The following is a 24,670-nucleotide window of genomic DNA, read 5'->3' as shown; positions in this document are numbered from 1 at the left end:
GCGTAGGCCTCGCGCTTTACCCTATTGGGTATAAAGGGCCATGCGCGGCCTACGCGTCGGTCCATAACCGCGACCAACACGCGCAGCTCCCGTCGTGTGAATGCAGCTGCGCGCATGGTGCAATGGCGTTTTCCATACATGGGCATATATTTATAGTGTGTGGTGGCATTTGATTGGTTGTAATTTTATGGTGTCATCTGTATTAAACTTTATTGATATGTGTGCATTAATGTGCAGGACAGTGGGTACAGTACGCATTAGCGGAAATTCGCACCCGCGAAAAAAAAACCACACACACACTCACTCACAATCACACTCACTCACAATCACACTCACACACACTCACATACACACACACACACACACACACACACACACATACTCACATACACACACACAAACACACACAAACACACACTCACTCACAATCACACTCACTCACACACACACACACTCACATACACACACACACTTATTGTTGCAAATTTGTCTTCCAAATACATGCTTAGAAATTACTAGCACTGTAGGTTTGTAGGATAAAATTAAAAAAACAACACATGACAATGTTTTGATATATGTCTCTAGATAGTTATATAGATACATACACAAGCATATACCAGTAATATTTTTCCGGAATACATAAACATATACGTATAGATAGATAGATAGATAAATAGATAGATAGATAGATAGATAGATAGATAGATAGATAGATAGATATTTATTTTAAATATATAGATAGATATTTTTAGATATGTATTATAAAAATATATATATATATAGATAAATATATATATATAGAGAGAGAGAGAGAGAGAGAGAGAGAACAGATGCACAAGCCAAACATAAAAAAAAAAATGTTGGCTAATAACACAATTCACCCAAATTTCATTATTGTTTTAAAATCCAAATAAAAAACCATTCTGTACAACAATCTTACACATCAAACATGATAAGGAGAACATTACAGATTAATTATGTACTGAAACAATAATAAAGACTCACAAAACAAAAGCAACACACTCTGAACTTTACCAAGCTACCTAAATACCATTAGTCCAAAAAAAAAAAAAAATACAGACAGTTTTTGGAGACAAAACTAAATAATACAAAAATACAATACCTGAAATAATCCCGGACAATTCTAGCCCTTACTGCATTCCTCCGGCGGTACACACTCCCCCCACGGAATGTCCGGCCAACCTCTGGATCCTCATCCGGCAATTCCTCCGTGTGTGGAAGCTCTACGCGACTCCTTACAGTGATGTTATGTAGGATAGCGCACAGGACCACAATTTTACTTACAATCTCCGGCGAATACATGATGTCGCCACCAGTGCGGTGGAGCACATGAAAACGCCCTTTAAGAACACCAATCGTGTGCTCCACCAACTGTCTAGTGGCAGTAAGCGCGGAGTTAAATGCCATCTGTGGTCCTAGCCTGGGTTTACTGTAAGTAGTCATGAGCCAGGGGGTGCAAGGATATCCACGGTCTCCTGTTTGATAAGATGAGAATAGAAAAAGTTTGAAAATAACATAACAGAATGTAATTCCAAAAATATGACTGCTCAAATAATGAAAATTACAAAATTCACTCAATAGCCACATGTCTTGGCCTTCCATCGTTCTTAATCGTTGCCATATCCCTGATTGTCTAATGACATGGGCATCATGGGAGTTCCCAGGGAACTTAGCATTCAGGGACAGGATCTGGAGTGATGGGCCACAAACAACCATTACATTCAGAGAATGAAACAGTTTCCTGTTTCTAAATATTTCTTAATTATGTCTGGGTGCAACAATCGCAACATGTGTCCCATCTACAACCCCAATAACGTGTGGGAAGCGACTACCCCCTTCCTGAAATTGCCGCTTCACTACAGCCAGGGCACCAACATCCAAAGGCATTGAGATAAATTGCTTCACTCGGGTTAGGAAAGCTTGGCTGACACGCCGCAGGACCTTACTGAACTGGCCCTGCGACATGCCAACCAGATCTCCTACGACATGCTGGTACGAACCAGTGGCCAAAAAATGTAACACAGCAAGGAATTGTGTCAATGCTGGTATTGCTGTAGGATACCTAATGGATTGTTCTAGATCACTCTCTATTATGGAGAGAGTGTCAAGGATTAGATGAGGTGGCAGTCTGTATCTGCGCAACACTACATCATCAGGCATCCCAAAAAAGAGGACACGGGTACGGAAAATTGGTTGCCTTGCACGCCTCTGTTGCCTTTGAGGATGAGGAGCCGGTTGGGGTTGGAGGGCTTGCGCCGGTTGGGGTGGGAGTGGTTCCGTGGGTTGTGGTGGGAGGGCTTCCACTGCCACATGAATGGACATCACCAACTTCAAATGAAGGTAAGAATCATTAAAACACACAATCAATTAACACCACACATTTGACAAAAATAAGATAAGTAAAAGTGTATGGGTGTTCACTTACTGCAGGAGCGTACTCCATATCTTCATTATGAAAATACGGAACAAAAAAACAAAAAAAAACACATTAATCTACAGTTAGCTAAGTACCTACAACATAGGTTACCATCACAAATAACAAAGTTTTTGAGTTTAAAAACATACCCATATAATTACTGCAACAATATATGAAAAAACTACTAAGTATGTTTTGTTTCTAACACCAAAAAAAAAAAAAAAGGCACCTTACCTGCTCAGAAAATAACGGACGACTTGTTTGGAACAAGAAACTGAAAATTGGCCTACTTTGGCACTCCAAATATAATAGGAAAAAATAACAATAGAGACACCTACAAGAGAGAGAAATGGCCAATCAGAAATAAGATAGACACTCGCACCAAACACACACCAGGCCACCCAGGGACAGGCAACTTACCTGCTCAGAAAATAAAGGACGACTTGTTTGGGACAAGAAACTGAAAATTGGCCTACTTTGGCACTCCAAATATAATAGGAAAAAATAACAATAGAGACACCTACAAGAGAGAGAAATGGGCAATCAGAAATAAGATAGACACTCGCACCAAACACACACCAGGCCACCCAGGGACAGGCAACTTACCTGCTCAGAAAATAAAGGACGACTTGTTTGGGACAAGAAACTGAAAATTGGCCTAATTTGGCACTCCAAATATAATAGGAAAAAATAACAATAGAGACACCTACAAGAGAGAGAAATGGCCAATCAGAAATAAGATAGACACTCGCACCAAACACACACCAGGCCACCCAGGGACAGGCAACTTACCTGCTCAGAAAATAAAGGACAACTTGTTTGGGACAAGAAACTGAAAATTGGCCTACTTTGGCACTCCAAATATAATAGGAAAAAATAACAATAGAGACACCTACAAGAGAGAGAAATGGCCAATCAGAAACAAACAAAACAAAAAACCTCAGCACTAGAACGCCAACACTGCAAATTACATGTAATATAACTATTAGATACTACATGTTAACAAAGATAAGAAAAAAAACCCTGAAACAACATACAAAATTACCTAATTAAAAACCACTACAAAGGACCCTTGCACACACATACATACTTGGTTTGGTAATATACTAAATACATTTTTTTTATACAACTTTGTGCTAAATACACCATCCGCAACACAACAGTAAGAAATGTGCAAGCTAACAAGCGCACATTTTTATGCTATATACTGCAATAAAAACTCACTCTGAAATGTGCTGGGCACCGTCCACCTTACTTGTCTTCCTGCAAGAATTCTCATCATACACCCACTCACACAGGCTGCAGTCAAGGCGTTTAAATAGCCAGGACAATTACTGGAAGTATTTGCATAATTTTTACACCTTTGCGTATTTCCGCACTGGAAAACACACGCAGCTATAAATCGCAAGACAGCTGTGCAAACACACATGCCACCAGCAACATGGCTACACGTGAGCAGATGGCAGCAGAGATGGACATGGTGCAACAGAAGATGAGCACTTTGACAGCTAGGCGCTTAGCACTGCAGAGGCAGATGCTACAGGCTGCCAGTGAGGATGTTGAAAGAGCAGGACCCAGTACTGTTCAAACACCATCTTCTGAGACCCAGGAGTTAGTTGTGAATCCCCTGCCAGACATAGATACTGGGGAAACTGAGGATGATTCTGGACTCCCATATCAAACCCAAAGTACACAAGCAGCTAGCGAAGAGGAAGATGGTGAGGAGGGACAGGACGATAGCTCACAGGCTACATCAAAAAAACGAAGAAGACAGCCCGCCTTCACTAAGATGGAGTTACGTGTTTTGGTCACACAGGCCATGGAAAAAATTCATAGAGGCAGCAAAAACATGCGTGCTGCAACCAAAGATCGAATCTGGAGGGACATCACTGATTCTGTTAATGATGTCGGCTCAATAGACCGCACCTCACAGGAAGTTCGAAGACAGTAAGTGTATATTGACACACCATTTTCTGCCCTAATTATTGTTACCAACTTAGGTAGATGTGATGTTGCCTATAGCAACCAAATACATAACATGTCCTTTACCCCTAATTCTACTCACATATGTAGTTGGGCCGACTTCAAATCCCGCCTGAAGGGCAAGAGGTCTGCGGAGTGGAATGCCTCGAGGGCAACAGGGGGAGGTCCAGCTGCCACTGTGGAATACACAGATCTTGAGGAGCTGGCGATGGACTGTGTGAGCTACGAGGAGGCGGGTGAGGTGTCTCATATGGACAGGACCTGCTTGAAATAGCTCAGCTACATGACTTGCCAGGAAAGTTTACACACATATTCCTAAAAAATCTAATTTAGTGGTTCAAAAAGTCTAATGTTTTTTTTTTCCTTTTTCCACTCATTCTTCTATTTGCCTTTAACATAACACAGCACAGGTAGGTGAGCAGGTAGAGTCAGAGGAGGGTTATGTGGCTGAGGCTGAGGTGGGGGGACCCAGTGTCTCTGGCAGTGCTGGACCACATATTCCATCTATCCAGATTCCAACTGCCCCCCCCACCCCCCACCCAACCCTCTGCTATCCCGGACATCCTGTCTCAAATAGCAAGGTATGGTGAGAGCCTAAATGCTTTTCAGGACAGGATGATCCGGGAGGTAAGCCAGATACCTATCTGGCTCACTGAGCACAGAACCAGTGTGGAGCAAGGTGTAGCTCAACTCTGCCAAGGTCTGACAGAGATCAGGCAGGGCCAAGAGCAACTCGCCTCCTCGTTCAAAGAAATAGCCAATTCCATTCTGCAAGGGCTCCAGAACATTGCCAGCTGCCTTGCCCACAGTGGCAGAGAGCCAGCCACATCTGCTCCCTCCCCTCCCTCTGCCCAGGCAGAACATCCCACTGGGCAGGGCCCTTGAAGGTCACTTCGCAGACCGAGCCATGAAGAACATCAGGCGGGAAAAAAGAAGAGAAAGTGATGTCTCTCCAGATGCCCAGCACCCATGTTTGACATGTTGCCTCTATGTTTTTTTTTTTTGGCTTGTGTGGCCAGAATGTACAACTCCCTCAAGGTGAAAGGGGGTTGTGTTGTTTTTTGATTTGCAGCCTGTGAGTTATTTTCCTGGACACTTGAGCCATCTTCCTCTTCCTAGCATGCTGTGTATTTTAGGGTTGGTGTTTTGGGTCCAGAATCGACCTCAGTTCCTCTAAAAGTTTCGTCTGGCTGGGGGTTCACAACATATACTTTGGAAATAGTATACTTAATATTTTGCCAGTAGATGGGGTTACCCTAGTACTGGGTTCTGCTATGTCAAATTTCCCACTGGCAGCTGCTTGTTGCTATGTCCATCTTTGTATGTGATGCTCATTTGTAGCCATGTTGTGTTGCTGCTTTAATGTATTTATTGGAGTTAAAAAAAATAAGCAAACACTTGTTTGTGTGTTTTATTAAAGGTTATGCACTCTTGAAAACTGTGCCCTGTAAAATGTAACATGGCATATTTACATTTGTGGAACAATGGAACAAACAGAATATTCTTACAAACACTGAATATTATAATGTTAAAAATGTATGCCTTGCACAACACTTAACTGGGCATATTCATTTTGAAAAAACTTGGATTTGAACTTGGGTTACTAGGGGCAACATGGCATAGTATTAGATATGGACACATACTCCAAAATTTAAAAAAAAAATGTTAGTAAGTAACATTAAGTGTAGGCTGCATTATGTTGCTCATGTTATTTGGTATGTACAAAGGAATATGTCTATGGCGAGAACATTTAGCTGATGTAGTTTATTAGTTGGTTTATTCACACTTGATTAAATTGCAAAGTATTCAGCAAATAATTTAAACATGCAGTTAACATCAAAGTATTTTACCACATAATTAATAAACTTGATTTGTGAGTATGCAAGATTTAGACTTGGTAAATGTACATTTATTAAGTGGGAATACAATTGCTGTTTGCAGTCATTTGTAACTGCAGTGTTTGGCAAGTAATTGCTGAACAGGTGAATTCATTTGCTAATTAATTGCTAAATAGGGCAGACACACTTGTAACAATACTTCGCAAGTGCTGAGTAGCTGCAGACTTACTCCTCGGCTGCGTGTAGATAGCGAACATTTGTTGTGTACTTTTTACCATCGGCTACACATTTCTGCTACTAACACGCCTACTGCCGGTTGCATACTCCCACACTAGCCGCCCACTTTCACGCCCATTTCGTAAGATAGCAAAGCCGTGCCTCTGCCACGCCTCCGTCACTCCCTGATTTCGGTGATGTAGTACGAGCTGAATTTCAGTTAGTAATTTTGCACAAGCGTCGTATCGCTCCCTTTGCGCATGCGCATTACTGCATTCGCGCATGCGCAGTGTGCAATTTTTTGCCGTTTGCGATGCGATGAACTGCTGCGAAAAGTTTTCATATTATAATTAACTTAAAATATTACATTATTAGATTATTTAACTCTAAAAGCACGGATTATTTACTTTGGACGAGGTATGAACTGAAGGTCACTCACAGTAACAGGCATAGCAAATATAGACTTGGGATCTATGCAATAACATATAGAGCAGGGCTGGCCAAACCGGTCCTCGAGATCTACCAACAGTTCATGTTTTCCAGGCCTCCTGGAGATCTGTAGAATTGTCAAGTAGGAATAAATGCAGCACATCTTAATTAGTAATGACTACACCTGTGCACAAGCTAGGTGGTCTGGAAAATGTGAACTGTTGGTAGATCTCGAGGACTGGTTTGGCCAGCTCTGATATAGAGTATAAAATATAACAGAATACAACACAGGTTCTCAAACTCGGTCCTCAGGACCCCACACAGTGCATGTTTTGCAGGTCTCCTCACAGAATCACAAGTGAAATAATTAGTTCCACCTGTGGTCCTTTTAAAATGTGTCAGTGAGTAATTGATACACCTGTGCTCCTGCTGGGTAACCTGCAAAACATGCACTGTGTGGGGTCCTGAGGACCGAGTTTGAGAACTTGTGGAATACAATAATAGTGATATCCACTATTGAACTCAAGAATAGAAGACATAATTTGCCAGCATATAAAAATTTATTTATTATATTACAACATTAAAAAATTATTTATGTGACACAAAATAAATACAGCTACACAAAATACAATGATTGTCAGAGTACAGCAATTTCTGCATTAATTGCAGAGCGCAGGGCAGGGGAATGGTAGCTGCATTTATCAAATATGTATACCAAAATAATAGCAGTGCCTATATTACATAACCAGACAGCTAATCTATGACATAGGGCCTAATTCAGACCTGATCGCAACAGCAAACTTTTTCACTAATGGGCAACACCATGTGCACTGCAGGTGGGGCAGATATAACATGTGCAGAGAGAGATTTTGTGGGTTATATTGTTTCTGTACATGGTAAATACTGTCTGCTTTATTTTTACACTGCAATTTAGATTTCAGTTTGAACATACCACACCCAAATCTAACTCTCTCTGCACATGTTATATCTGACCCACCTCCAGTGCACATGGATTTGCCCATTAAAGAAAAAGTTTGCTGTTGCGATCAGGTCTGAATTAGGCCCATTATCCAGTGTCAAGCTGCTTCAAGCCAGTTAGTAACATCTTTGGTTTAGTAGATACTATATCTTGTAGACAGAACATATGATATAAAAATATTTATTTGCAAGCTTAGGGGTCAATTCAATTACACTCCCCAGGCAAGAACTTATGTGCATATGCAATGCTGTTACAAGGATCCGGAGTACCCTGTGCTGGCCATGCCCGCATGACTTCAGGACATCAGGACGTCATATTGAGGAGACAGGGCTGCCAGCACCAGGAAGCATCGAGCAGATTCACAGACTGCAGGGTTCCTGTCTGGAGCATCCAAAGGCACTACAGGTGGCACTGCTACAGCAATCCTGAATGCAGGGTGCCATTCCAGGAACCCTGATAGAAGCAATGGCTGGTTCTCGCACACCCCTATTTATAGCACAGTGCATATCATCCGTATGTATTTAATTCCCACTTACCCTGGAGATGAGATGGGGGCAGGCTAAGGTGCTGTTGCTGTTGTTTCCATGTCATTGCAATGGCCATTATTTTTTTATTAGAGGACGGGGGTTGGTTTGCAGTTGCTGTGCGGACCCCCTCTTCTCACTCAGCGCAGTAGACTAACCCTAACCCTCCTCTCCCACAGCCTAACCCTAACACAAGTTGTGTCATAACCCCTCTCCTCCTCCCCCTTCTGCGCAGCCTAAACCTAACCCTAATATTTACCCAAGGAATGTGTCGGGATTGTGACAGTCGGGATGCTACTGTCGGTATTGTGACCGTAGGCAATGCATCCTGCATAAAGTACCCTGGGTCCAACGGTGCCTACACTGCATACCCTGCATCCATATATTATACTCACCTCTGCAGAGTCCATCGTTGGTGCTGCAGAAATCACGTTGACTACATCCCCGTTTATGCAACGGACACCCTGCACCAATTATAGAAATGCAACCGGCAACACAACTTCGTCCCATTCGCACCTAGTTGAATTGACTTGTTAGTGTTTAATAAATAAAAGCAGTTTCACATGAGAAGACAAATCACTTATGGTCAATACTATTTCAAGAGATAATCATGTGAATTTATGATGGGTCATGTGGTTATATATTGGGGACTTGTGATTTTGTTAGATATCATTAAAATGTGGCTATAACAATATACAGTAGTTGCACCTCTGCTTGAAGAATGGTATGTGCTAATGGAAATCACATACTGTAACTGTAAAGTAATGGGAACATAGACCTGTAGTAGAAGGGTGGGGGTAGATCAGGGCCGGATTAAGGCTAGTGGGGGCACCGGGACAATGAAGTTGTGGGGGCCCCCACCAATATAATTGTCTCTGCCACCCACCACTGACACTACTATGCCCTTTGGGGAGCAGGAGAGAGAGTGAGGGGAGTGAGAGAGAGACAGAGGGGAATGAGAAAGTGACAGTGTCCAGGAGAGAAAGAGATGGAGAGAGAGAATAAAGGGAGTGAGAAAATGAGAGAGTGTCAGGCAAAGAGAGAGGGAAAGGAGCAAAAGTGAGGCGGGGTGTCAGGGAGAGAAAGAGAGAGAGAGGGTGTCAGGGAGAGAGAAAGGGAGAGAGAGGTTGTCAGGTAAAAAGAGAGAGAAGGTGTCAGGGAGAGAGAAAAAGACAGGGTGTCAGGGAGAGAGAGAAAGAGGGAGAGAAAGAGGGAGAGTTAGAGAGGGGGAGAGAAAGAGAGGGGACAGAGGGGGAGAGAAAAAGGGGACAGAGAGAGAGGAGCAAAAGAGAGAGAAGGTGTCAGAGATAGAGAGACATGGCGTGGACGCAGGAAAAAGAGAGGGTGTCAGGATGAAAGAGGGAGGGTGTCAGGAAGAGAGAAAGAGAGGCAGATAGCGAGGAGCAAGAGAGCGAGAGAGAGAGAGGTGGTATAAGAGAAACAGAGAGAGAGATAGGAGGGGTGCAAAGGGAGAGTGTGATATAGAGAGACGGGGAGCAAGAGATAGTGATAGAAAGAGAGAAGGGGCAGCGCACCAAAGAGACACTACCACCCCTATGTGCTTCAGATGCCCCAACTACAGCTCCGCACCCTTCTAACACACCTGCTAGTGGTGTTAGAAGTCTGACACCACCGAGGTGACACCCTGATGGTACAGAGGTATCTGCTGGGATCAGGCAGCTGGGTACCTCAGTGTAATAGCCTCGCCCCATTTCCAATACATCCCTGAATTGCGGCATTATGCACGTTAGGGGGGCGGGGCTTCGGAGGCAGCTCGGGACGGAGGGTCACTAAGGAGGGGTCTGGATCAAGGTAATGTTTAATCAGTGTGGGGACCCCCAATGTGTGCCCCCGTCCGCCCCACCTATAATTTGGCCCTGGGGCAGATAACTGAGGCATATATGAAACAAATACTGTAAGTGGGTAGAGAGGAGAAATCATATTCATATTAAAGAGGAATAAATGTGAACACATTGAAAATCATTTTAATTAAAATGTTATGTTAACTTGATTATGGGCCTAATTCAGACCTGATCACTTTTGTGCGAATTCGCAAGGCGGACGATTATCGATCGACTGTGCATGCGTACGGATCATAGTGCATAATTTTTTATCGCTAGGCGCACGCAAGTTGATTGACAGGAAGTGGGCAATTGGGGGTGGTAACTGACCATTTTCTGGGAGTGTCAGTAAAAACGCAAGAGTGCCAAGTGTTTTCAGAGAGGGTAAGTGACGTCAGCTCCGGCCCCGATCAGCCTGATTCTATCGCACTGGAGGTGCAGGTCCTGGGCTATGCATATAGCTGTACAGACTGGAAAAATCATTTGATGGTGAGTGAGGTGTGAAAGGATTTGCAGCTGACTAGTATACGCAGAGATTTTCGTAAGGCATGCGATGTCTTGCACGGGGTAGGTTTTCACTCTGTCTGGGCAATGACTATCTGATCGCAAACCTCTGCAAATTTGCAGAGGAGCAATCAGGTCTGAATTAGGCCCTATGTCTGGTATTGGTAAAAAAAAGAATAAATATTCATCTCAGGCATGTTCCTATGTAACTCTTCTAAGAACAAAATAAATAGTAATTTTATTATTACCCATACAAATTCACAGAGGCACTTTATATTGACTTTAATGAATAAATATTGCAATGTTATAGCATTATTAATGAGGTAAATCCAGATGTGTCCTCTTACATCTAGCATCAATAAGACATGTAGTGCACCCTGCTACATCACCCTGCCGTGTCCCAGATTGCTGTATTAAGTCGCATTGTGGCATATGGAGTTGTATCCAACTGACTCTCTGCTATCTCTTCCTGGATGTCTCAGCGCTTTCTTAAACTTAACATGTCTAAGACTGAGCTGATCATCTTCCCTCCCTCTCGCATAATCTCACCTTCCACAGTTTCATTAACCATTGATGGCACTACTATCTCCTGTAGACCCCAAGTGCGCTGTCTTAGACTAATCCTTGACTCCTCCCTCTCCTTCAAATAACACATTGAGTACCTCTCACAAACCTACAGTTTCCATCTCAAAAACATTTCCAGGATCAGACCTTTTTTCACGCAGGACGCTACTAAGACCCTAATCCACTCACTGGTCATCTCCATATTGGACTACTGTAATCTCCTCCTATCTGGCCTCTCTGAAAAATGCCTCTCTCCACTCCAATCTATCCTCAATGCTGCTGCTCATCTCATCTTCCTCACCAAACGTACTATATCCACCACCCCCTCTTCTGCAGGACCTTCACTGGCTACCCTTCCCATTCAGAATCCAATTCAAGCTTCTCACACTAACCTACAAAGCCCTTACCCACTCTTACATCTCCGACCTTATCTTTCTTTAAATTCCCACCTGTCCTCCACGCTCTACTAATGCACACTGTCTCTCCTGCCAACTGATTACCTCCTCTCACTCCAACCTACAAGATTTTGCATGTGCTGTATCCCTATCTCTGGAATTCTCTACCTCTTCCCATCCGACTCTCCACCTCTCTACAAAACTTCAAACGGGCTCTCAAGTCCCACTTCTTCACCAAACCCAGCCAACTCTCCTCCTAACCCTCTTGTCTATACTCACAGTCTACCCCTTCTTTGTCACCCCGGTCTGTCAGCCCTTCACCTTTTAAATTGTAAGCTCGCAAGAGTAGGGCCTTCTTTCCTTGTGTGCCTTTCCTTTTCTTACTTATACTATCTTATACTCCATTCTCCCTTTGATGGCACCTGACCCCTGGTTTTCCATACTTGTCCTATATTGACTTGAACTGTAAGTGCTGTTTTCTTGTTTGCTCATTTGATTATGTACTCTGTAATGGGCGTTGTGGATCCATTGTGGCGCCGTATAAATATAGCATAATAATAATAATAATAATAATAATAATGTAATGAGAAGCCGTAAAAGCCAGAGAGTGTATTACTACTTTCTGTCCACCAGATGTCACTATTCCTAAACTGCACTACACATGCATCAACTAGTCAATGTAGTTTCTGTGGCACTGCCTGATGAATGACAGAACCACGTAAGAAGTGTCATTCAGGTGTCAGGACTGGGATCTTTTGTGTTCCCAGCTGTGACGCTGGTGGATCAGTGGTGGAAGATTGATGGAGAAAGCTGGGTGGCTTGAGGTAATTCTTGCACATGAGCAGAAGCAGGAGACTGGCTAGTACCAGAGGGCTGACAAATATCCAGATCAGAGGCATGGAGTACAACACGCCAGCAGTCTTCAATAGGGACTCCCACAAGGAAGTTTAGACTTAGTTGCATCTGACTTGCAGGCTGTGGCCCTCTGACTGGGTCCCCCGGTACTGCACCAGAATATCTCAGATGGAAAAGCTGGCAAGAATAAAGTGGACACAGGACTGGAGATAATGGTACAGATATCAAGCTGGAACTGATGATGTGAATATCGGGCTGAAACCAATGATGCTTATGATATCGATCTGGAACTGATGGTGCTTTTTATATTGGACTGAAACCGATGATGCTTCTTATATTGGTTTCGAACCGATAGTGCTTCTTACTGTATATTGGGCTGGACCCGATGGTGCATCTAATATCGGGCTGGAACCGATGGTGCTTCCTATATTTGTCTGGAACTGATGGTGCATCTAATATCTAGCTGCAACAGATGGGGCTTCTAATATTGGGCTGGAACTGATGAAGTGACTATCGGAGTAGAACCAAGGAAGACAACATGTTGACCTGGAAACAATAGGTGTAACTTGAGTCAAGCTGGAATGACAAGGAATACAGACTGTGGACAAAATACTGGAAACAGCATTCAGAAGTCTGGTGCCCGGAACGTATTATAGCACTGTGAAGCAATGTTTTTCATCATGCAATACTTATATCCCCCCTGGAGAGCAGTGATTAGAGGATCTGGTCAGATTACCGATGCTAGGCCAGAAATAGGTTAAGCAGAGAACAGCAGCAGATTGGACTGCAGTTAGGTGACCGCTGCAAAGTCTGTGGTTGGGGGTTCAGCAGTCAGCTGATCGCAAGTGTCATGGCGGTGCCCATGTCTGAGTTTTGGAGGGAACTCTGGTGTAGAGAAAGTAGGTCTGAATGCTGGGGAAATGGAGAGTGAGCAGAGAACTGTAGAGAGCTAGAACTGGAATTAGCATGCCATGCTGGGTTTGCTATGCAGGGACAGCATGCTTAGACTGCTGAATTCAGAACTCACAAAGCAGATTACTCACACAGGTGACTCATCAGAAGATTCAGCAGCCAGCAACACAGACTGTAGCTTGTAACATGAGCAGACCTGTCAGACAATGATCCAGGCAGGACTGATGACAAAGGTAACTCAAAAAACAAGAGGGATTAAGGGCCTTATTCAGTAGTGATTAATATTGTGATGCGATTGCATTTACCCATTTTTTCGGGGGCAGAGGGAGGTACGGAGTCATGCATTGAGCTAAGCAGCAGTACCGTACTAATGGTCAACATAAATTCATCTCATTTTATTGAAAGCTTAGAGTGTGTCTTCACACCACAGCAGTTTTGTATACCGATTAGCATCATGTTGTGCTATCAACAATGTTTATAGTGGTTAGTGGCAAAACCATCTCTGTGGCATTGCCTAGAACTGAAGGGTGGGGGAAGCACGGAGTCATCAAGAGAGTTAAACAGCAGTACCAATGGTCACCATGAATTCTGAAACTGAAAGTTTGTCTTTATAACTGTGCATTGAGACTTGTGCTGTGTGTTTGCGGCTTTTTCTGTGTGTTTGAATGTACAGTAAGTGTGTGTGTTTGTTGTGTGTTTTTTTGTTGTAAGTGGTGCTCCCAAGAGTTACAGTAAGTACAGCAAAAGTATTGTACAAGGGAGAAAGAAAGTAGACTGTACAGGTTGAGTATCCCTTATCCAAAATTCAAAATCCCACATTTTTGGGTTCCATACTGAGATAATGACATATATATATTATATGTTTCGATATATGTATATATATATATATATATATATATATATATATATATATAGTCAGGAATCACGGCGGCACTCAGGAGACTGTTATACTTGCAGTAATATTTTATTGCCAAATGTGCATCCAACACATGTTTCGGGCTATAGCCCGTCATCAGGGATGAAAGTGCAATGGTACAAATGTGCCTTAAATACATACAGAGACATACACCCAATCAACATAATAATGAACAAACCAAGCTCACCTGTGTGACCGCTGTTGAATCCAGACACCCCTGTTCCTTACCGTGCACGTGTCACGGCAGATGACGTCATCAGCCGTCGCCCGTTCGTGACCTTTCCTGTCTCATCCAAAAGACGCATACAGAGAGTCATAATCACCAGACGGCCGCTGACGCGCTCCCTTGCCTCTGACACTAGCCGTGTAGACCGGGTGATGTCATCAACAGCAGCCCACACTAGGACAGCATACCCGTCACCATAGTAACTGTCAACAACAAATGCAACATGTTTAAAGAAACATGCAACGTATGTTACACCAAATATGAAAATTAAAATAAAAAAAGTTAAAAACAGCAGCACAAGGACCTGGACCATAAATATATCCCCAAAACAACACAATGTAACTCCAAGTCAATCACACTTCTGTGAAATCAAACTGTCCACTTAGGAAGCAACACTGATTGACAATCAATTTCACATGCTGTTGTGCAAATGGAACAGACAACAGGTGGAAATTATAGGCAATTAGCATGACACCCCCAATAAAGGAGTTGTTCTGCAGGTGGTGACCACAGACCACTTCTCAGCTCCTATGCTTTCTGGCTGATGTTTTGGTCACTTTTGAAAGCTGGCGGTGCTTTCACTCTAGTGGTAGCATGAGACGGAGTCTACAACCCACACAAGTGGCTCAGGTAGTGCAGCTCATCCAGGATGGCACATCAATGCGAGCTGTGGCAAGAAGGTTTGCTGTGTCTGTCAGCGTAGTGTTCAGAGCATGGAGGCCGCTACCAGGAGACAGGCCAGTACATCAGGAGACATGGAGGAGGCCGTAGGAGGGCAACAACCCAGCAGCAGGACCGCTACCTCCGCCTTTGTGCAAGTAGGAACAGGAGGAGCACTGCCAGAGCCCTGCAAAATGACCTCCAGCAAGCCACAAATGTGCATGTGTCTACTCAAACTATCAGAAACAGACTCCATGAGGGTGGTATGAGGGCCCGACGTCCACAGGTGGGGGTTGTGCTTACAGCCCAACACCGTGCAGGACGTTTGGCATTTGCCAGAAAACACCAAGATTGGCAAATTCGCCACTGGCGCCCTGTGCTCTTCACAGATGAAAGCAGGTTCTCACTGAGCACATGTGACAGACGTGACAGAGTCTGGAAACGCCAAGGAGAACGTTCTGCTGCCTGCAACATCCTCCAGCATGACCGGTTTGGCAGTGGGTCAGTAATGGTGTGGAGTGGCATTTCTTTGGGGGGCTTCACAGCCCTCCATGTGCTCGCCAGAGGTAACCTGACTGCCATTAGGTACCGAGATGAGATCCTCAGACCCCTTGTGAGACCATATGCTGGTGCGGTTGGCCCTGGGTTCCTCCTAATGCAAGACAATGCTAGACCTCATGTGGCTGGAGTGTGTCAGCAGTTCCTGCAAGACGAAGGCATTGATGCTATGGAATGGCCCGCCCGTTCCCCAGACCTGAATCTAATTGAGCACATCTGGGACATCATGTCTCGCTCCATCAATCAACGCCACGTTGCACCACAGACTGTCCAGGAGTTGGCGGATGCTTTAGTCCAGGTCTGGGAGGAGATCCCTCAGGAGACCATCCGCCACCTCATCAGGAGCATGCCCAGGCGTTGTAGGAACGTCATACAGGCACGTGGAGGCCACACACACTACTGAGCCTTATTTTGACTTGTTTTAAGGACATTACATCAAAGTTGGATCAGCCTGTAGTGTGTTTTTCCACTTTAATTTTGAGTGTGACTCCAAATCCAGACCTCCATGGGTTAATAAATTTGATTTCCATTAATAATTTTTGTGTGATTTTGTTATCAGCACATTCAACTATGTAAAGAACAAAGTATTTGATAAGAATATTTCATTCATTCAGATCTAGGATGTGTTATTTTAGTTTTCCCTTTATTATTTTGAGCAGTGTACATTATATATATATATATATATATATATATATAAATAAAACAGAAAAACCTTTATCACGCACTTCAAAGGAGCAGCAGCACCTCACAGTAGGACCCCTGCTAGTGGGAACAGCAAAATGTGGAATCGAATGTTTTATTAATCATACCATATTGGGGTATGTACAATGGAAAATATTCTTTTTGTGTTCTAATGTTTAACTTTGGGAAATTGCGACATTATGGTTACCTTTGATACCTAGACAGGGATTTCTCAATAATACTTTCCCGGCTAATGAAGCTAATCAACCCTGTTCTGCTTCATTCAGGTATGTACTGGTGGTATTAAAGGGATTCATTCCAAGTTGATATCTAGCTGCCGTTGTTCGCAGCGCAGTGATCAGGCTAAAAAATTGCATTTCTGCGCATGCGTATGCACCGCAATGCGCACGCGCTACGTACTGGTACAAAGTCCTTTGTGGTTTTGCACTGGTTCTAATGACGATTCCAAATGCACAGCCAATCCCAAGGAGATTGGCATGAAGTGGGCGTTTCTGGGTGGCAACTGACCGTTTCCAGGGAGTGTTTGGAAAAACGCAGGCTTGGCAGAAAAAACGCTGGCGTGGCTGGACGTTCGCTGGGCGGGTGTATGACGTCAAAAGCCATCCCTCTGTCGTTAGAATCAATGCACACGAAGAGTAACTACAGGGCTGGTCTTGTTTTGCACAAAACGATTTTGCAGGTGCTCTGCTGCACAAGCGTTCGCACTTCTGCAAAGCGAAAATACACTCCCCAGTGGGCGGCGACAATGCGTTTGCACGGCTGCTAAAAACTGCTAGCGAGCGATCAACTCGGAATGACCCCCAAAATTCCTTAGGAAGACATGGAATTATTCTGTAATAATGATGGCCATATATATGTTTTTCTCATAGGCAAATATTCACTCTGCCATACTATAATCTTTTTTGGTGGGAACCATATGTACCTACCTTGTCATACATTTTGGTACCTATTTTAAAAATCTTTACATCCTCCACCATATACTTATGAATTAATGAAATCTTTATGACATCTTTTTAATTTAATCTTTTTTAAGATTTTACCCCTGAAGAAGTCCTGCTATAGGACGAAACACGTAAGGTTGTTTAGGATACCCTGATTGCATTCGGGAGTCCCCACCACTGAGCTCACATCCTGGGGTGATTGGTGGTACTAGCTTGTACATCTGTCCTGGTGTAACCTTGGTTCCTGTAAAACACCTTGTATAGAATGTGAAGATTGTTGACATTGTATATTTTATACTGGATGTTCAAATAAACATTGAATGTTTTATTAATCAGAGGCCTTTGGCCATATTTTGGTGTCTATATACTTTGGTGTGAGGGTATCTTTTCAGGAGAAATATCTGGCTGAGCATAATTCATCTTTCACCCAGGGTTCAATCAAGTCCTATAAGAATATGTCATTAAACAATTGGAGACTTACCATTTATGAACTTTATTCTAGACAATTGCATTTTGACATCTCTAGCGCCCTCCGGTTTCCATTTGTATATATTTTTATATATATATATATATATATATATATATATATATATATATATATATATATATATACTAGGTGATTCATCGCGCCCTACGGGCGCTCTTCACACCGTTGTAAGGGGCTACGCCCCTGTGGGCTGAGGGATGGTGGAGGGGGTAGGAGGTGTTGGGCTTGTTGGAGTTGTGGGTGTATGTGGCAGGGGGATTGGGGAGGTTGCAGTTGGTGGAGTTATAGGCGTGGGGATAAGGGGTACGGTGGGCGAAGGTGCCATGGCTAAGGGATGTCTGCATAGGGTCGTGTGGTGTGTGCATGGGAGGGTGGGTGGTGAGTAGGTTAGGGGGATGTGGAAGTGTGTGTTGAGGTGCAAGGTGCGAGGTTTTTCTGAAAGGTGGTTGTTTGATATTGTGATTGGGTGGTAGATGGATGTGTTTGTGAGGCGTTGTGGTGTAATTGTAGTGGCAGGGTTTGTTGTGTGTTGTCGTAGGTGTGGGAGGGTTGTGTTCATAGCTGTGAGGGTTACTGTTTGCAAAGTTGTTGGTGGGTGGAGGTTTAGGGAGTATGCTGAACTGTTGTTGTGGGATCTGGGGTGTGTTTGGAGGGTGCGTCTATTGTGTTTTTGTGGTAGCGGTGGGTGGATTGTTTATGTGTGTGGCAAGGTGAAGTGGATGTGGTGTTAGGGTGTTTGTTGGGGGTAGAGGTGTGTTATGTTAGCAGATGTTGGAGTTAGAATTGGCGTATTAGTGGCTTTAGGCTATGGGGGTAATCTTGTGGGGTAGCTGGTGTTTTAATGGTTTGACTGAATTAGTTGGGTGCAGAGGGAGGGCGGTGGGTGTGCGATAGGGTTAGGGTGGTGTGTGGCTGGATTGTGGAGGGTGTTGAAGGGAATGTGTGTGGTGGAGTGTTTTTTGTGAAGGGTACGTAGTTTGGCGTGTGGTTTTATGAAATGCTGTGGGTAATGATTTATGGTCCTTAGGCAAGTGTGTGGAGAGGGGTCACTGCCTGTATATGTTTTTGCGTAGGGGTGAGGGATGGTGGTGGTGATAGGAGGTGTAGTGTGGGATGGAGTTGGGTGGCAGGGGGATGGGTGAGAGGGTTTAAAGTTGGCATGGGTGGAGGAGGTACACATAGGATGGTGGTTGGATGGTGGAGGGTTTTTGTGGGGGGGGGGGGGGGAGGGGAAAGGGCAGTGGAGGGTGCGTGCGTGTTGTTAGGAGTATGGAGGGTGAGTGTGCGTGGGGGGAGGAGTGGAGGGTGCGGTCGTGTTGTTTGGAGTGTGGAGGGTGAGTGTGTGTGTAGGGGGGAGGGGAGAGTGTGTGTGTAGGGGGGAGGGGAAAGTGAAGTGGAGGGTGATAGGTGTTGGTTTGTGTGGGGCCATGAGGCTGCTACTTGTTTCCCCCCTTGTGATGGACAGGGTGCGAGTGGGGCTTGGTGCAAGTGGTAGGATGGGTGATATGGGGGGCACGTCATACGCAAGTGGGTGAGTGGGGGCGCTGTCTGCACTACACGGGGTAACAGTAACACAGGCCATAGCTGTACATGCGGCATCACCCTGACAGCACGCCACACCTGACTCTGTATCAGCGCTATCTCTGTCGCTGCTGCTGGCACGGACCCGACGACCCTGCTGGACGTTTGGAAACAGACAGATTCGTGGGGTCGGAGGCAGCAGCGGTGAGAGAGATAATGCTGGTACAGAGTCAGGTGCGGCGTGCTATCAGGGTGATGCCGCATGTACAGCTATGGCCTGTGTTACTGTTACCCCGTGTTGCGGATGGCGGGTCCCGGGCAGCGTGTCAGTGGCTGCATGTGGGAACAGGCGACAGGCTGGTGCGGAGGGAAGGGTGTGGGGTGCGGGTGTCAGTGGTCTCCCGGGCAGTGTGTCCCGTCTGTAGCATCGGTGGCTGGATGCTCTGCTCCCCCGCACCGCCGGCTCCGATCCCAGCGGCACACAGCCGCAGCGGCCTCTGCTCTCCCCACCACCGGCCCCGATCCCCTGGTCATACATCTGCAGCGGCCTCTGCTCCCCCCACCGCCGGCCAGTGTGTGCAGCGGTAGTGGGGAGGGGGGAACGGTGTGTGCGGCCGGGGTGTGGAGGGCATTTAGTTGTGAGTGTGTGGCCGCGTCTGCAATCTTAAAGATGGTAGGGGGGTTAGTGGCGGCCTCGGTTGCGGGTGTGTGTCCCGCCGTGGTGGGGAAGGTGGGTGTTTGCAGGGGAAGGGTGGTGTGGGATGCGCCTGGCTAGGTGGCCATGCTTACCTGGCAGTGTGGGGCGTCAGTGCGCTGCTGGCTTGTGGCAGGGAATGGTGGGAGGAATCTCTGGCTGGTGCTCCCTTCTGCTATTGGTGTGTGCTGTGCTGACACTGGGACAGGCCAGGAGCTGCTAAGTCCGCCCAGGTCTGTGACTCCACCCAGCGTTAGAAATGCAGCCACAGAGTCACAGGGCTAATATATAGGAACTATGTATATATGTGTCATTATCTCAGTATGGAACCCAAAAATGTGGGATTTTGAATTTTGGATAAGGGATACTCAACCTGTATTTACTGGGGCATGCTTTGTTGCATACGTTTAATAAAATATAGCTTTTTATTTAGACCTTTTTTCCAAAAAAGAATACCCTGTGAACCAGTGACAAACAAACAAACAAGCATGTAATACAAATGTATTAAATGTTACCTCTGTAATGGTCAGTGTGTAGGCATTATATCATGGATTAGCGATGGCCATCGGTGTGGTTGCCATCGATGGTTGCCATCGATGGCAATATGGCAAGTAATTATCGATGGCAGCCAACTTTGCAGTGGAAGACCATTGATGGTTCTCACTATCGTCATCCCTGTTTTTTCACTGATTGTCCCATGGGCCAATCATAATACGGGGGCGGGGTGACACGTGTGTTGGGGGCAGAGCTATGCTCTGTGTCTCGGCACATCATAAAAGAAAAAGAAAAATAATATATGTTGTTATGCCTTTCCATCGATGGAAGGAAACCGTCTGGTTCTAATCCATCGATGGCAAAAGTATTCTATATACTATATGGTCGATAGCCATCCCTATTATGGATAGGAAAGTAACCTAAGAAATACCCTGACAATGAATCACTTTCAGTGGGAAAGTAATGCTACCTTCAAAAAGAGCATCAGAAGAGCTTGTGATGCAAATAGGTGAAGTAACAGAGAGATTTTATATAGACAATCTTTGAATCTATAATGTAATCAAAAGATAGAGGGCGGTATGTAAGTTGAAAATGTTTTGAAAAGTCAATTTTACTATAAGGGGGTACTCACGGAGCGAACCCTGCTTAAAATCTAACCAATCTGAATAGATTGCTTAGATTTTAAGCAGTGATCTCTCCGTGTGTACCCCTCACAGCGATAGCGATATCGCTGGTGCTAGACTGGCCTGCATGCAGGCCAATCTAGTGGGTCGCTCACTTCACCCGCTGGGTGAAATGAGCGCCCCCCCCCCCCCCCCGCTCCCCCACGCACGATCAGCACACATCGCGCTGTGCTGAGCAGGGGGAGAGATGTGTGCTGAGCGGTTCACTCAGCACACATCTCTCCCCACAGGGCCGGCTCCAGGCATGTTAGAAACGAGCGGCCGCGCGGGGTGCCACCCTTAATGGGTGCCGCGCGCTGGTGCCGCCATATTCGTGCCTGGAGCCGTGCCAGCCTGCAGCGCTACCCGCCCGGCCTGCCCTGTTGTGAGCGCGCTATGCGCGCTGTGCGGCGCCGGCATCTGACATCAGACGCCAGCGCCGCGCGCAAAGCGCACATACAACAGAGACAGAGTATGTACAGTCACTCCGCCCGCGCCCTCAGCAGACTCCCCCCTCCCAGCAGCACCGCAGGTATTGGGCAGGGCACTGTGGGGGTCATATCTGGCACTTTGGGGGCATTTCTGCACTGTGGGGGCATGTATGTATCTGGCACTGACGGGGCATGTATGTATCCTACACTGTGGGGGCATATCTGCACTGTGTGGGCATGTATATATCTGGCACTGTGGGGGCATATCTGCACTGTGGGGGCATTTATTTATCTGGCACTGTGGGGGCACTTATGTATCTGGCACTGTGTGGGCATATCTGCACTGTGGGGGCATTTATGTATCTGGAACTGTGGGGTCATTTATGTATCTGGCACTGTGGGGGCATTTATGTATCTGGCACTGTGGATGCATATCTGCACTGTGGGGGCATTTGTGTATCTGGCACTGTGGGGTCATTTATGTATCTGGCACTGTGGGGGCATTTATGTATCTGGCACTGTGGAGGCATATCTGCACTGTGGGGGCATTTATGTATCTGGCACTGTGGGGCACTTATGTATCTGGCACTGTGGGGGCATATCTGCACTGTGGGGGCATTTGTGTATCTGGCACTGTGGGGTCATTTATGTATCTGGCACTGTGGGGGCATTTATGTATCTGGCACTGTGGAGGCATATCTGCACTGTGGGGGCATTTATGTATCTGGCACTGTGGGGGCACTTATGTATCTGGCACTGTGGGGGCATATCTGCACTGTGGGGGCATTTGTGTATCTGGCACTGTGGGGTCATTTATGTATCTGGCACTGTGGGGGCATTTATGTATCTGGCACTGTGGAGGCATATCTGCGCTGTGGGGCATTTATGTATCTGGCACTGTGGGGGCAGTTATGTATCTGGTACTGTGGGGGCATTTATGTATCTGGCACTGTGGGGGCATTTATTTATCTGGCACTGTGGGGGCATATCTGCACTGTGGGGGCATTTATGTATCTGGCACTGTGGGGGCATTTATGTATCTGGAACTGTGGGGACATATCTGGCACTGTGTGGCCATTTATGTAGCTGGCACTGCTGGGGGGCATGTCACGTATAGCTGGCACTGCTGGGGGGCATGTCACGTGTAGCTGGCACTGCTGGGGGTCATGTCACGTGTAGCTGGCACTGCTGGGGGGCATGTCACGTGTAGCTGGCACTGCTGGGGGGCATGTCATGTGTAGCTGGCACTGCTGGTGGGCATATCATGTAATGTTCCCGCTAGGCGTCTGTGGCTGGGCAATGTGTCTCAGTGCTCTACCTGGCGCAGTGTGTCTCAGTGCTCTACCTGGCGCAATGTGTCTGACATGCTCTGCCTGGCGCAATGTGTATTAGTGCTTTACCTGGTGCAATGTGTCTCAGTGCTGTGCCTGGAGCAAAGTGTCTAACGTGCTGTGCCTGGCGCAAAGTGTCTATCATGCTGTGCCTGGCGCAAAGTGTCTAACGTGCTGTGCCTGGCGTAAAGTGTCTAACGTGCGTTGCCTGGCGCAAAGTGTCTAGGAGGTTCTACCTGGTGCAATGTGTATTAGCTGCACTACTGTGTGGTGTAATGTGAATTTCCACTATTATGTGGCCACGCACCTTCCCCACGAAGTAACTCCCCTAAATTTTTGATACTTTACCGTGTAGAAATGGGAACAACAAGCATTACAGTATGTACATCATTTTGCCCTCCTAACTTAAAAATGTGCCCTCCCTGTGATCAGCAACCTGCCCTAAAAAGTGAACACTATCATGTGTAGCTGGCACTGCTGGGGGGCATGTCACGTGTAGCTGGCACTGCTGGGGGGCATGTCACATGTAGCTGGCACTGCTGGGGGGCATGTCACGTGTAGCTTGGACTGCTGCGGGGCATGTCACGTGTAGCTGGCACTGCTGCGGGGCATGTCATGTGTAGCTGGCACTGCTGGGGGGCATGTCATGTGTAGCTGGCACTGCTAGGGGGCATATCATGTCTATCTTGCACTGCTGGGGGGCATATCATGTCTGTCTGGCACTGCACATTATGTGTATCTGGCATTATACTGGAGACATTATGTGTATCTGGCACTATACTGGAGAGATTATGTGTATCTGACACTATACTGGGGAGACATTGTGTGTAAGGAACACTACTGTGGCTGTTATGTGTAAGGCTGCTAATTGTGTGTGTAGAGGGGGGGTGAAAATATATTTGTTTATAGTTTGATGATATGAAGCTACGAGGCAACACCCACTTTTCCAGGAGGCCACGCCCACTTTTCCAGGAGTGCGCACATAGGGGAGGGGGAGACGCTTTTACATTTTCTCGCTCAGGGTGCTAGTAGGCCTGGAGCCGGCCCTGTCTCCCCACATCTGCCAGTGAGTACTGGCCTTAAGACAGGCAACAGAAGTAGTTGCAGTGTCTTTCTTCAGTCGTGTTAACTGGAGCTAAGCATCTAAGTTGCATAAGGATGGAGAGGGTGACCTTTCAGTGCCCCGCCGGCTTGCTCTAATCAAATAACTGGAGACGAGACTTGTAATTAGGTTTATTTCCACCTAATACCAAAAACACACCATTGCAGGGTAAAAAGGAGAGGAAGCGGTGCACGGCTCTCCCGCTGTTTAGAGAAACGACTCGGGCGTGCCTTACGCCGCCTTACCGGCGACGGCCACGCCCCCTCCCCGCCTGAGGCGTACCGGGCCCGCCCTTGCGGGCTGACGGACCACGCCCCCTGCGCCGATGGACCAGCTACCATGCGCATAACACCCTACCATGGCGCACAACCCGTATGGCCCCTGCCGCATTTAACTGGAACCAGGCGTACGGCCTACTAATTGGTGACTTATGCGAGGCATTCTGACAATCCCCCCTTACCATGCCT

At 46.0% G+C, this 24,670-nt stretch overlaps 1 protein-coding gene across 2 annotated transcripts in view; it reads left to right on the top strand.

Moving 5' to 3' along the window:
* SMIM36 (small integral membrane protein 36) overlaps positions 1-24,670 on the top strand; it is a 179,000-nt gene that overhangs the window by 130,756 nt on the left and 23,574 nt on the right. Inside the window, exon 1 of one of the 2 annotated variants that reach the window (XR_010244536.1) lies at positions 13,600-13,710. The exons of the other annotated variant lie outside the window; for it this stretch is intronic. The gene's annotated coding sequence lies outside the window, so the exon portion shown is untranslated. Of the gene's footprint in view, positions 1-13,599; positions 13,711-24,670 lie in introns of those variants that run through there. 2 annotated transcript variants of the gene reach the window in all.

The sequence above is a fragment of the Pseudophryne corroboree genome, chromosome 3 (assembly GCF_028390025.1).
Source record: "Pseudophryne corroboree isolate aPseCor3 chromosome 3, aPseCor3.hap2, whole genome shotgun sequence".
NCBI classification, from domain to species: Eukaryota; Metazoa; Chordata; class Amphibia; order Anura; family Myobatrachidae; genus Pseudophryne; species Pseudophryne corroboree.
The sequence above is the reverse complement of the archived record's forward strand: the minus strand, read 5'-3'. Positions and strand labels throughout refer to the sequence as shown.